At 36.0% G+C, this 10,689-nt stretch overlaps 1 pseudogene; it reads left to right on the top strand.

The window, feature by feature from the left end:
• The first annotated feature begins 6,143 nt into the window (after nucleotides 1-6,143).
• LOC139842778 (V-type proton ATPase catalytic subunit A-like) lies at nucleotides 6,144-8,958 on the top strand (annotated as a pseudogene).
• The last annotated feature ends 1,731 nt before the right edge of the window (nucleotides 8,959-10,689 follow it).

The raw sequence follows: 10,689 nt of genomic DNA, 5'->3' as shown, positions 1-10,689 counted from the left end.
AAAGTGGAAGTATGTTTTTCAAAATGGTCATCAAGATGTCATTTTTTCGAAGGAAATGACTACCTCTTTAAAAAAATGACTTGTAACCTGTATTTCCGACTATAAACTTATACTTTTTCTGTTTAGTTTAATAAATTTCAGTTCATTATGAAACCATAGCAACTTGAATCACTCAAAACGGATTTGAAACGAAGAAATGACGGGTAAAACAAAATTGGATAAACTTGCTAGTTTTAGCTACGAAAATTTTGTAACAAATCAAGACTAAACATATCCTAACTAATTTATATTATATTATACATATTATGTAATCTTGGGATACCATAGACACGTATACAATGTTTTGACATATCATATCGACCCATCTATATATATTATTTGGAACAACCATAGACACTCTATATGCAGTAATGTTTGAGTTAGCTATACAGGGTTGAGGTTGATTCCAAAAATATATATACTTTGAGTTGTGATTTAGCCTGAGACATGTATACACTGGGTCGTGGATTGATTTAAGATATATATATATATATATATATATATATATATATATATATATATATATATATATATATATATATATATATATATATATATATATATATATATATATATTGATTTATTTCTGTACATCTAACTGTGGACAACTAGTTGTAGGTTACTAACGAGGACTGCTAACTTAACAAACTTAAATCATAAAAACGTAATAAAAAATGTTGTGAATATATTCCGATCATAAATTGATATATATGTACATATTTGTTATAGGTTCGTGAATCGACCAGTGGCCAAGTCTTACTTCCCGACGAAGTAAAAATCTGTGAAAGTGAGTTATAGTCCCACTTTTTAAAATCTAATATATTTTTTGGGATGAGAATACATGCAGTTTTATAAATTTTTTACAAAATAGACACAAGTACGCAAAACTACATTCTATGGTTGGATTATTAAACCGAATATCGCCCTTCAAGTCTGGTAACCTAAGAATTAGGGAAATGGCCCCTAATTGACGCGAATCCTAAAGATAGATCTATTGGGCTTAACAACCCCCATTCAGGTTATGGATGGTTTAGTACTTCGAGATTATTATACAGACGAGAGGTTCTGTTTTGGGGATATTCTATGCATTATGTTAATGTCGGTTACCAGGTGTTCAACATATGAATGATTTTTATCTCTATGCAGTTTGCAAAATGCCTGATATGAGATGTGCTATAAAAATGAAATCTTGTGGTCCATTATTATGATTTGATAATATATAGGTTAAACCTATAACTCACCAATATTTTTGTTGACGTTTTAAGCATGTTTATTCTCAGGTGATTATTAAGAGCTTCCGCTGTTGCATACTAAAATAAGGACAAGATTTGAAGTCCATGCTTGTATGATATTGTGTAAAAACTGCATTCAAGAAACTTATTTTGATGTAATATATTCTTATTGTAAACCATTATGTAATGGTCGTGTGTAAACGGTATATTTTAGATTATCATTATTTGATAATCTACGTAATGCTTTTTAAACCTTTATCGATAAAATAAAGGTTATGGTTATTTTAAATATGAATGCAGTCTTTGAAAAACGTCTCATATAGAGGTCAAAACCTCGCAACGAAATCAATTAATATGGAACGTTTATAATCAATATGAACGGGACATTTCATGAAAGTACCAGTGACCGACACTATCTTCCTTGCGCCCCCGACATTTTCGGTCACCTTCATCGCCTTCATACTAGGGCCACCTATCGATTCGAATTTTCTCTTACCCAAAGGGTGATCAACCAATTTTGAAGCATAAGGTTCAAACGCCATAATAGCTCCTTCGTCACTGTTACCTTGAGGTTTTAGAAACCTCTTTTCAAACTCTTCCCTACGGCCTTAGACACTTGGTCTCGGACCATCTCGGTTACTATTCCCTCGAACGACTCTTGGAGAACTTGTTTAACCTTGTCGGCGAAAATTGAGATGTAGCGTTCGAACTCGGCCTCAATCCTTAGCGTTAACTCATCCTTCCCTTCATGAATAGGTCCGTCAGTCCCGTATCCATCTTCCGTCTTCATTCTAAGGAATGCAAAATGATTAAACCGCAAACATACAAAATCTGTGCGCATACACCGCCCCATCTTGCTTGACATTCGTCGTACATCGCTTGTTTAACACGATTTAAACCCGTAACAATGGTAGCTAGTCATTATTACGCGAGCACGTCGCATTAACTCGCTAGTACAACGCCTATCTCGCTTGATGATTGCAAACACAATACAAAGCAATTAACGCAAGGTTAGTTCACATAAACCTAGACACTAACCAATCCCGGTCCGACCCGTCTCCTACAAGTCCTGCATAAAACGCATACACAATAAAGTCTAAGTCTAGGCACCTATCTCAAGTCACCTAAATTCCTTAGATCATTCTCTGATACCACTTGTAACGACCCAACCCGTTATCCAACCGAAACACGCTTATTTTTTTAAAAAGAATCAGTCCAGTTCAGCAATTGGAGCGGCGCGCCCCAGGGTGGAGCAGCGCTCCAAAGTGTTCTGTCCACTTTTCCTTTTTTGGCAAAAAGATCTCACACTTCCCGACACTTTTAGACGAAACGGTTTTCACAACACATTACAATAAGTAAAACTAAGAGATTCCCAAAATAAAAACGAGTTTTACAACACCGGGCCCACATCGTCCCGAATTACGAATTTCGTACAAAAATACAAGTTTCGACGACAAAAGTTTAATTTCCAAACGACACTTAGAGCATGGTGTTTGGGGGTCGAACTTCCAAAAGCTAGTCCCCCGAGAGCCACTAATCCAAACAAATACCTTTGCCCTTATCCACGCCGGAACCTAAAAAGGTAAACAACGAGAGGATAAGCAAAACGCTTAGTGAATGCAATAATTATATATATACATATATAACCTACTTACTTGCAATCACTTACACATTTACCGCATAAATGCTAGCAATATTATTAGCATACCATCGCAAAATATAACGCTAAACCTCCGAGAACACAAGCTAGCATAACAATAACATACAACACGAACAATATAATATGTTACGCTACAACACACAACCATGGTTAACCAATAGTACAAGGAATGGTACTCGCATTTCCCATCGGTGTTCATAACAACCATTAGAGTACTTAACACATCGTACACTAACCCCACAGGTGGTATCTTAACACGTCGATACTTCACCCCGGGTGGTGTCTTAACACGTCGACACTTCACCCGTGACATTTCTTGGAGTGGCATCTTAACACGTCGATACTTCACTCCGAGTGCACTTCACTCTTCATATTACTTGGGGTGGCATCTTAACACGTCGATACTTCACCCTGGGTGGTGTCTTAACACGTTGACACTTCACCCATCATACTTTCCGGAGTGGTGTCTTAGCACGTCGACACTTCACCCCTCATGATTCCCGAGTGGTATCTTAACACGTCGACACTTCACTCGTCACGTGAAATGTGGTGTCTTAACACGTCGACACTTCACATCTCACGCTACACAAGTAAATACATTACATACGTACCCGCATAATTATTCCACTCACCTCGATTATATGAAGAGCCAATCCCGCTTGAGCTCCTAATCGTCCAAATGTAAATCACCTAAGAGATTCACAAAAAATAAGCTTTACACCTAAGCTTATACTCAAATCACCATAAGTGCAATTTCGACCATTTACACATGTACTAACTTTGACTAAGTCAAAACTCACCCGAACTTCTCATAATCACAATCAACTTGTGATTATGTTCCAATGACACATTTTACAAAAGGTTTGATCAACCAATTCCCCCATTTGGACTCACGAACCGCCCAAATTTCCATAAAGTGCAACTTACACCTTTTTGCACTTTTAACGATACCCGAAGGTACAAAAATAACGAGACCAATTCCCGCGTTCCCGAAATACCTAAATACACCCATTAAACCAAATCATAAGTGTTAAACACCTACCTTGCCCAAATTGACACATAAACCCTAATTTTGACTCATTTCAAAATTAGTCAACCAAAACACCCAAAAATGGTTCCAATGCTTCCATAACCATTAACACTAGTGAAAATGGTTCCAACAACGCCAACTTAACTAAACCGCAAGTTTTAAACACTTGTCTTCACCAAAATCAGCTTACAACTCTTATTTTGACCCAATTCAAAAATCAATTTTCCAACAACACCCATTTGGGTTCTTTCAACAACATAATCACTAATCATAGTGATCATACTCAAATTAAAGCCCTAATCATGGCTAAATCATCAACCAACCCAAAACCCATCAACAACAACAATAAAACCCGATTACTAGCATCACTAAACTCACTTCATGGGTTTAAATGAGTTTCTCAACAATTTAAGTTCAAACCCTAACTTTGATTATCAAATCAAATAATGAAATTCGGAATTAGAACTTACCACAACAACCAAAACGTAGCTAGGAACGAGGTGAACAACTTTAACACTTGAGCTCTTGATCAATTCAAGCTTCTTCTTCTCCAAAACTCCAAATCTCTCTCTAGAAATCTCTCTCTCTCTCTCTCTCTCTCTCTCTAATAATGGACGAGAGTGTTTAGTGGATGTGAAAAATGAGTTAGGATAAGGTTTTGGATCAGTTTTGAGGTCCCCAAACCGTCAATATGCGAAAGGACTATAATACCCCTCATTTAAACCCTTTAAAAAGGCTGAAAAATGCATAAGGGGCAATCGGAGCGGCCCTCCACATATACTGGCAGCCGAGCAAAAATCAGGATTAGCAACTTGTTTTGGCCATAACTTTTCGACCGTAACTCCGTTTTCGATGAATCAAATATCGTTGGAAACGTAATAAGATATTCTTTTCAATGGTAAGGCTTTGAAACATCAACTCAAACATTATTCGGGGTTAAAAAATTACGTTACACACCTTGTAACTCAAACAACATCCAGAATAACGTGTAACAGAAAAATGGGGTGTTACATAACATAGAAACCACTTTTGTCGAATGAAAACTGCTCGTATTCGGAGCCACTTTTGTCGAATGAAAATTAGCGGTGTCACAACAAGCCAACACACCTCGATGGGTTAAAGATGGTCTTAGACAGTATATATACATATAACTATAACTATATAAGTAATATATAACTATACACATATAGATACCTCCGACAGAGAGATTGACGGCTAGAAGAAGTGGCCAAAGAAACTTGTAACAGCGCGCAAATGACTCATTCGGTTGCATCAACTTCGGCTGCGGCGGAGGCAGCTTCGGTTGTATCACTGAGGTCGAAGAGGGTATCGATGATGGTGATGGTGACGAAGAAGAACACAATTGTTGTAAATATTTCCTCAACAAGATGAATGGTAAGCGAGCTTCGCGGCGCGAAATATGAGATATGTGTGACGGCATTTCACTTTTATAATTTACAAATAATATTGCGGTACATAGCAGGAGACTAATGATCATATATGTACAACACATTTGCGCTTAGTAGTTGTTTCAGTGGCTTTCTTTGACTAACGATAACAAACGTGAGCTTCATATTTGCTATTATGTTGCTGTCCTTGAATGCTCTCAATCCTTATTTTCCTTTGTTGTTGCATCGCCATGATCTGATATAAAGAAAGTTGGGATAAATATGATTTAGTGCATCATCAATGGTGTTCGTAAATTAGCGAATTTTCAACCAATAAATAAATAAAATAAAATAGAATATTAAAAGATATACGTAAATATGGTGTAACTTGGTCACCAAGTAAAACATAAAAGATACTGAGTATTTCCAAACGGTAAGTACATATAAATTGGGGATGACTGAACTGAACCCTTATTGAATCATTGATTTCGATTGTTTAGAGACCACAGATAATGGGGCGTTTGTGGCCCCCTATGCCGCATACATGTCACGAGAAACGCTCCACAAACGCCTGTAATGGGGCGTTTGTGGGCGTTTGTAGTTGGGCGTTTATCAAGCAAATGCACCCCAAGAGAGAGAGAGAACGACCATGAGGTGTCAATTACTGATTGGTTAATGTTATTTCTCTCTCCACCTTTTTAATATTTTATCATTCAAATACCAATAAAATTTTACTACATCACCTACAAACGCCCCTACAAAAGCCCCCCATTACAACTCCCCCTCAAAATATCATGGCCCAGTCACAATTTTTACTCAAAAAGTACACGTCACCTCACCCTCAAAAAGTGCACCTCATCAATGTGGTAAGAACGTCGACTTCCATGGCCATAATACGTCACTTTCGGTTCTCAGTAAGTTAGGGCTTGAAATTAAACTCTTGACCGCTGCACAAAACGCCATGAAACAGGTTTATTATTAATTTTGTTACTATTTATTTTTACATTTTCAAATTATGATGATTCAGGTCTCTAGCTAGCCCTAGGAATGATCAATTAAACCTTAACTTGTGTATATGTAATTTTCTAGCTGACAATTTCATAATCTCCTAAGATTTTTGTACGTACATACAACATTTTTGGGGGTCTTATTGTATATGATAAATACACACCTAAGTGATGGTAGGTGATCAACGTTGTATAAGTGAGAAAATAATTGGGAAATAAATGTCGATAATGGCAACAAAAGGGTTTATAGTGTATGATCCACACTTGATTTTTTTGATTTTCGTTTCAAAAACTCTATTAACAGGATATATTTTACATTTTGAAACGAAATTTACAAGTTTGTTTTGTGGCCTAAGGATGCATTATTTCTTTGGTTTAATTTATTATTATATATTATATATATTATATTATATTATTATTATATTTGATATGTGCATTATTTCTTTGGGGGATGATTCTCACACACATTTTTTTGATCCTCACACACCAAATGAGTATTATTAGAAGAGTAAAAGGTTAAAATAGGTGTGTGAGGATCAAAAAAGTGTGTGTGAGAATCATCTCCCTATTTCTTTGGTTTAAATTTATTATTATTATATTTGATATGTGCATTAAAGGTTGTGCCCTATAGGGGCATGATCAATGGGGAAGTAACCAATCGGGGGAAGCGGGGGGAAGCAAAAAAAAAATTTTTCGTTTTTTTTGGAATTTTTTTTTCCGGCATCAAGATCACACGAAAATATGAACATTTAGAAAAGACACTTCGCGATGAATGTTATTATTTAGGCGGGAAAACGATTGACAAAAATACATTCAAGATAATATTGTTCGTGAAGAATGTGAACGTTTTTTTTTTCATGTTTTGTGAAGTAAAATTTAGCCCGATTTAGGGTTTAGGGTTTGGTGTTTTGGGTTTATGGAATAAACCCAAAACACCAAACCCTAAACCCTAAACTCCAAACCGTCTGGTATGCATCATTCTACAATACCTCTTTGTGCTCTGTGTCATATTAATATAGATCTCTTATTCTTATACAGTACTAGTACTAGTACTAGTACTACTTTGTAGCATAAAAATCTGATTTTTCATATCTGTTATCTTGTATATTCAACTTTTCTGTACTTGTAAGTACATATGCAGTGAACTATGAGAAAAATAGTATAAGTTACAAACACTAGTGAAAAACATGTGGTGAATATATGACATAAGTAGGTTTGTGGGTTTTGTTTTATTCAGGCGGAAATGCCTGCGGATAGTGGTTATCCTGCAGGCTGCTCGATTGGCATCTTTCTATGAACGTGCTGGTAAAGTGTCTTGGTGGACCAGAACGTGATGGTAGTGTCACAATTGTTGGTGCTGTATCTCCTCCTGGAGGAGATTTCTCTGATCCCGTTACATCTACTCTACCCTCAGTATTGTTCAGGTATTTGATCTACTTTCTATATACAGGTTTCCTGATTTGTAGTCATAAGTTGTTCAAACTCTTGAAAGTTACATTTTCCTTGTTCACATTATGGCAGGTTTTCTGGGGTCTGGATAAGAAGCTTGCCAAGAGGAAACATTTTTCTTCTGTTAACTACTGGCTTATTTCCTACTCAAAGTACTCAACGGCGCGTTGTTAAGAAGATGATACACAAATAATTTGTTTCACTTGTAAACTTTGTTAACTGATGATTTTGTTGCTTGTTCAGGCTCTAGAATCTAATTATGATAAGTTCGATTCTGATTTTATCAATATTAGGACCAAGTCTCGTGAGGTGTTGCAAAGAGAAGACGATTTAAATGAAATTATCCAGGTATATTGATTTTTACTCTTCCAACTTTTATATCGTTTTGTGCCTAAATGATATGAACTCAAGTGAGAAATTTGCTACAAGAAGTCGAGAAAATGTATATACACTGTTTGATTACTCAAGATGCATATCGTGGGAAAAGGATGATGCCTTGGCTGAAACAGATAAAATTACCTTGGAGACTGCAAAGCTATTGAGGGAAGACTATCTTGCTCAGAACGCATTCAAACCCTAAGTAGCTTCCATCGTTTGTCATACTCTAATTTGTTTGACTATGTGCACCCACATTATATATTTTGGTTATGACAGCTATGATAAGTTTTGTCCCTTCTACAAGTCTGTATTGATGATGCGCAATATTATCCATTTCTATAATTTAGCCAACCAGGTGCATTATTGTCCTTTTTATTATGTTATATCTTTTATAAAGAGGAAACTTGATTGCACAACTTAAGCCATAAATGTTGAGAGTTGTAAGTTTCTGAGACAAACACATGATTTGGTTAATGATATATGTTCAGGCGGTGGAGCGAGGGGCTGGTATGGATGGCCAGAAGATCACTTACACGCTAATGAAGCATCGGTTGGGTGATCTATTTTACCGCTTGGTATAAGTTAAATTGGCCTTAAACGACATTCTCACATTGTGGGTGTACCCGTGATATAATTAATCTGGTAATTGGGTCGTAACAGGTCTCATAAGTTTGAATATCCTGCTGAAGGAGAGGATGTTTTGACTGGAAAATTTAAGAAGTTATATGAAGATCTTACTGCTGGTTTCCGCAACCTTGAGGATGAAACATGGTAAACACACGACACGAAATTCGATGATTTGAATATGAAACCGAGTGGCATTTTCATCGCTCAAGAGTCTTCAGCGAGGTTTTGTTGTTTCTTAGTCTCTGAAGGATGGGATTATCATTAGTTGTTTGATTTATTTATTCGAAAGGGTGTTCTATATCATTTGTATTTAGCTATATAATTATTTCCGGATCACTCGCTTTTACCTTGTGTATTTTGTGACTTGAGAGATGAAATAAGCAGAGCAGCATGTAGGTTACTCTCAGAACTCATGTTGATGGTACTGCTGCAGGGATGGCAATGGATGCAAAAAAAATTCCGATATCCGTTGATACCCGAATCCGCGATGGGTGGATAAATTCAGAAATGTTCACCCGTGGTTACGGGGCGGGTAAAATTTTCTACCCGTTAACGGGTCATGGGCGGGTGATGGATGTAACACATCTGTTGCTGGTTAAATCTGATCCGCCCATCGCGGATTCGGATATTCGAAATACCCGTTTAAAGAATCTGTGGATATACCGGGGTATACATTGTAGGATGCACTTAACTGATAATTTGTTTGTTAAATAAAGATTATTGTAGGATGCACTTAACTGATAATTTGTTTGTTAAATAAAGATTTAGGGTGTGTTTGGTAGAGGAGTTTATGGGAGCTTATGAGAGCTTATAGGAGCTTGAGCTTATGATTTTAATAAGCTCCAAGTAATAAGCTTCGTTTGGGAGACATAAAAAGTAGAGCTTATGAAAAACATAAGCTCTAGAAAAATAAGCTACTTCTAGTAGCTTATGAAAAAAAGTAGAGCTTATGAACTAGAAAATAAGCTCTAGCTAGTTTACCAAACACTTATAGGGTGTGTTTGGATGAAAGTAGCTGGAGCTGGAGCTTGTAGCTGGAGCTGGAGCTTATGAGATAGAGCTGGAGCTGGAGCTTATTTTTTAAGCTGGTAGCTGGAGCTTATTATTTTTTATAAGTGTTTGGTAAACTAGCTGGAGCTTATTTTCCAGTTCATAAGCTCTACTTTTTTTTATAAGCTACTAAAAGTAGCTTATTTTTTCAGAGCTTATGATTTTCATAAGCTCTACTTTTTTTCTCTACCAAACGAAACTTATGACTTGGAGCTTATTAAAATCATAAGCTCAAGCTCCTATAAGCTCCCATAAGCTCCAATAAGCTCGTCACCCAAACACACCCATAAAAAATAATAAGCTCCAGCTACCAACTTTAAAAATAAGCTCCTGCTCCAGCTCTAGTCCATAAAATCCAGCTCCAGCTCTAGTCCATAAAATCCAGCTCCAGCTATAAGCTCCAGCTCCAGCTAGTTTCATCAAAACACACCATTACCATGCATTTATGGTTATATCTCATTAAAATTAATTATAATTATTACAAACATATAAGTAAGAGATCTACTATTCCCGGTCATTTTTCTTTTTACAAATTAATTCAAAAAAGATTACATTTCACTTTTTTAGTATTTCTTTTACTCGGTATTACTGTATACATTTCATAACAAAAACACAAATTAAATTTAATTTATGTTATAATATAGAATATATATTATATAAATAGATAGTCAATTATTGATACACAAAAGTAATATTATTGTATTACCTAAACTTGTAATATTTTTGCTATAAATAGCCATGAATGCAAGCATTAAACTTGCACCATTTCTCACACTTACAAAGTGTTTCTTTCTTTCTCTCCATTATCATCTTTGTTCTTACACTACAT

Source organism: Rutidosis leptorrhynchoides, chromosome 4, assembly GCF_046630445.1.
Source record: "Rutidosis leptorrhynchoides isolate AG116_Rl617_1_P2 chromosome 4, CSIRO_AGI_Rlap_v1, whole genome shotgun sequence".
Classification (NCBI taxonomy): Eukaryota; Viridiplantae; Streptophyta; class Magnoliopsida; order Asterales; family Asteraceae; genus Rutidosis; species Rutidosis leptorrhynchoides.
This window is presented reverse-complemented; position numbering and strand designations above follow the sequence as displayed.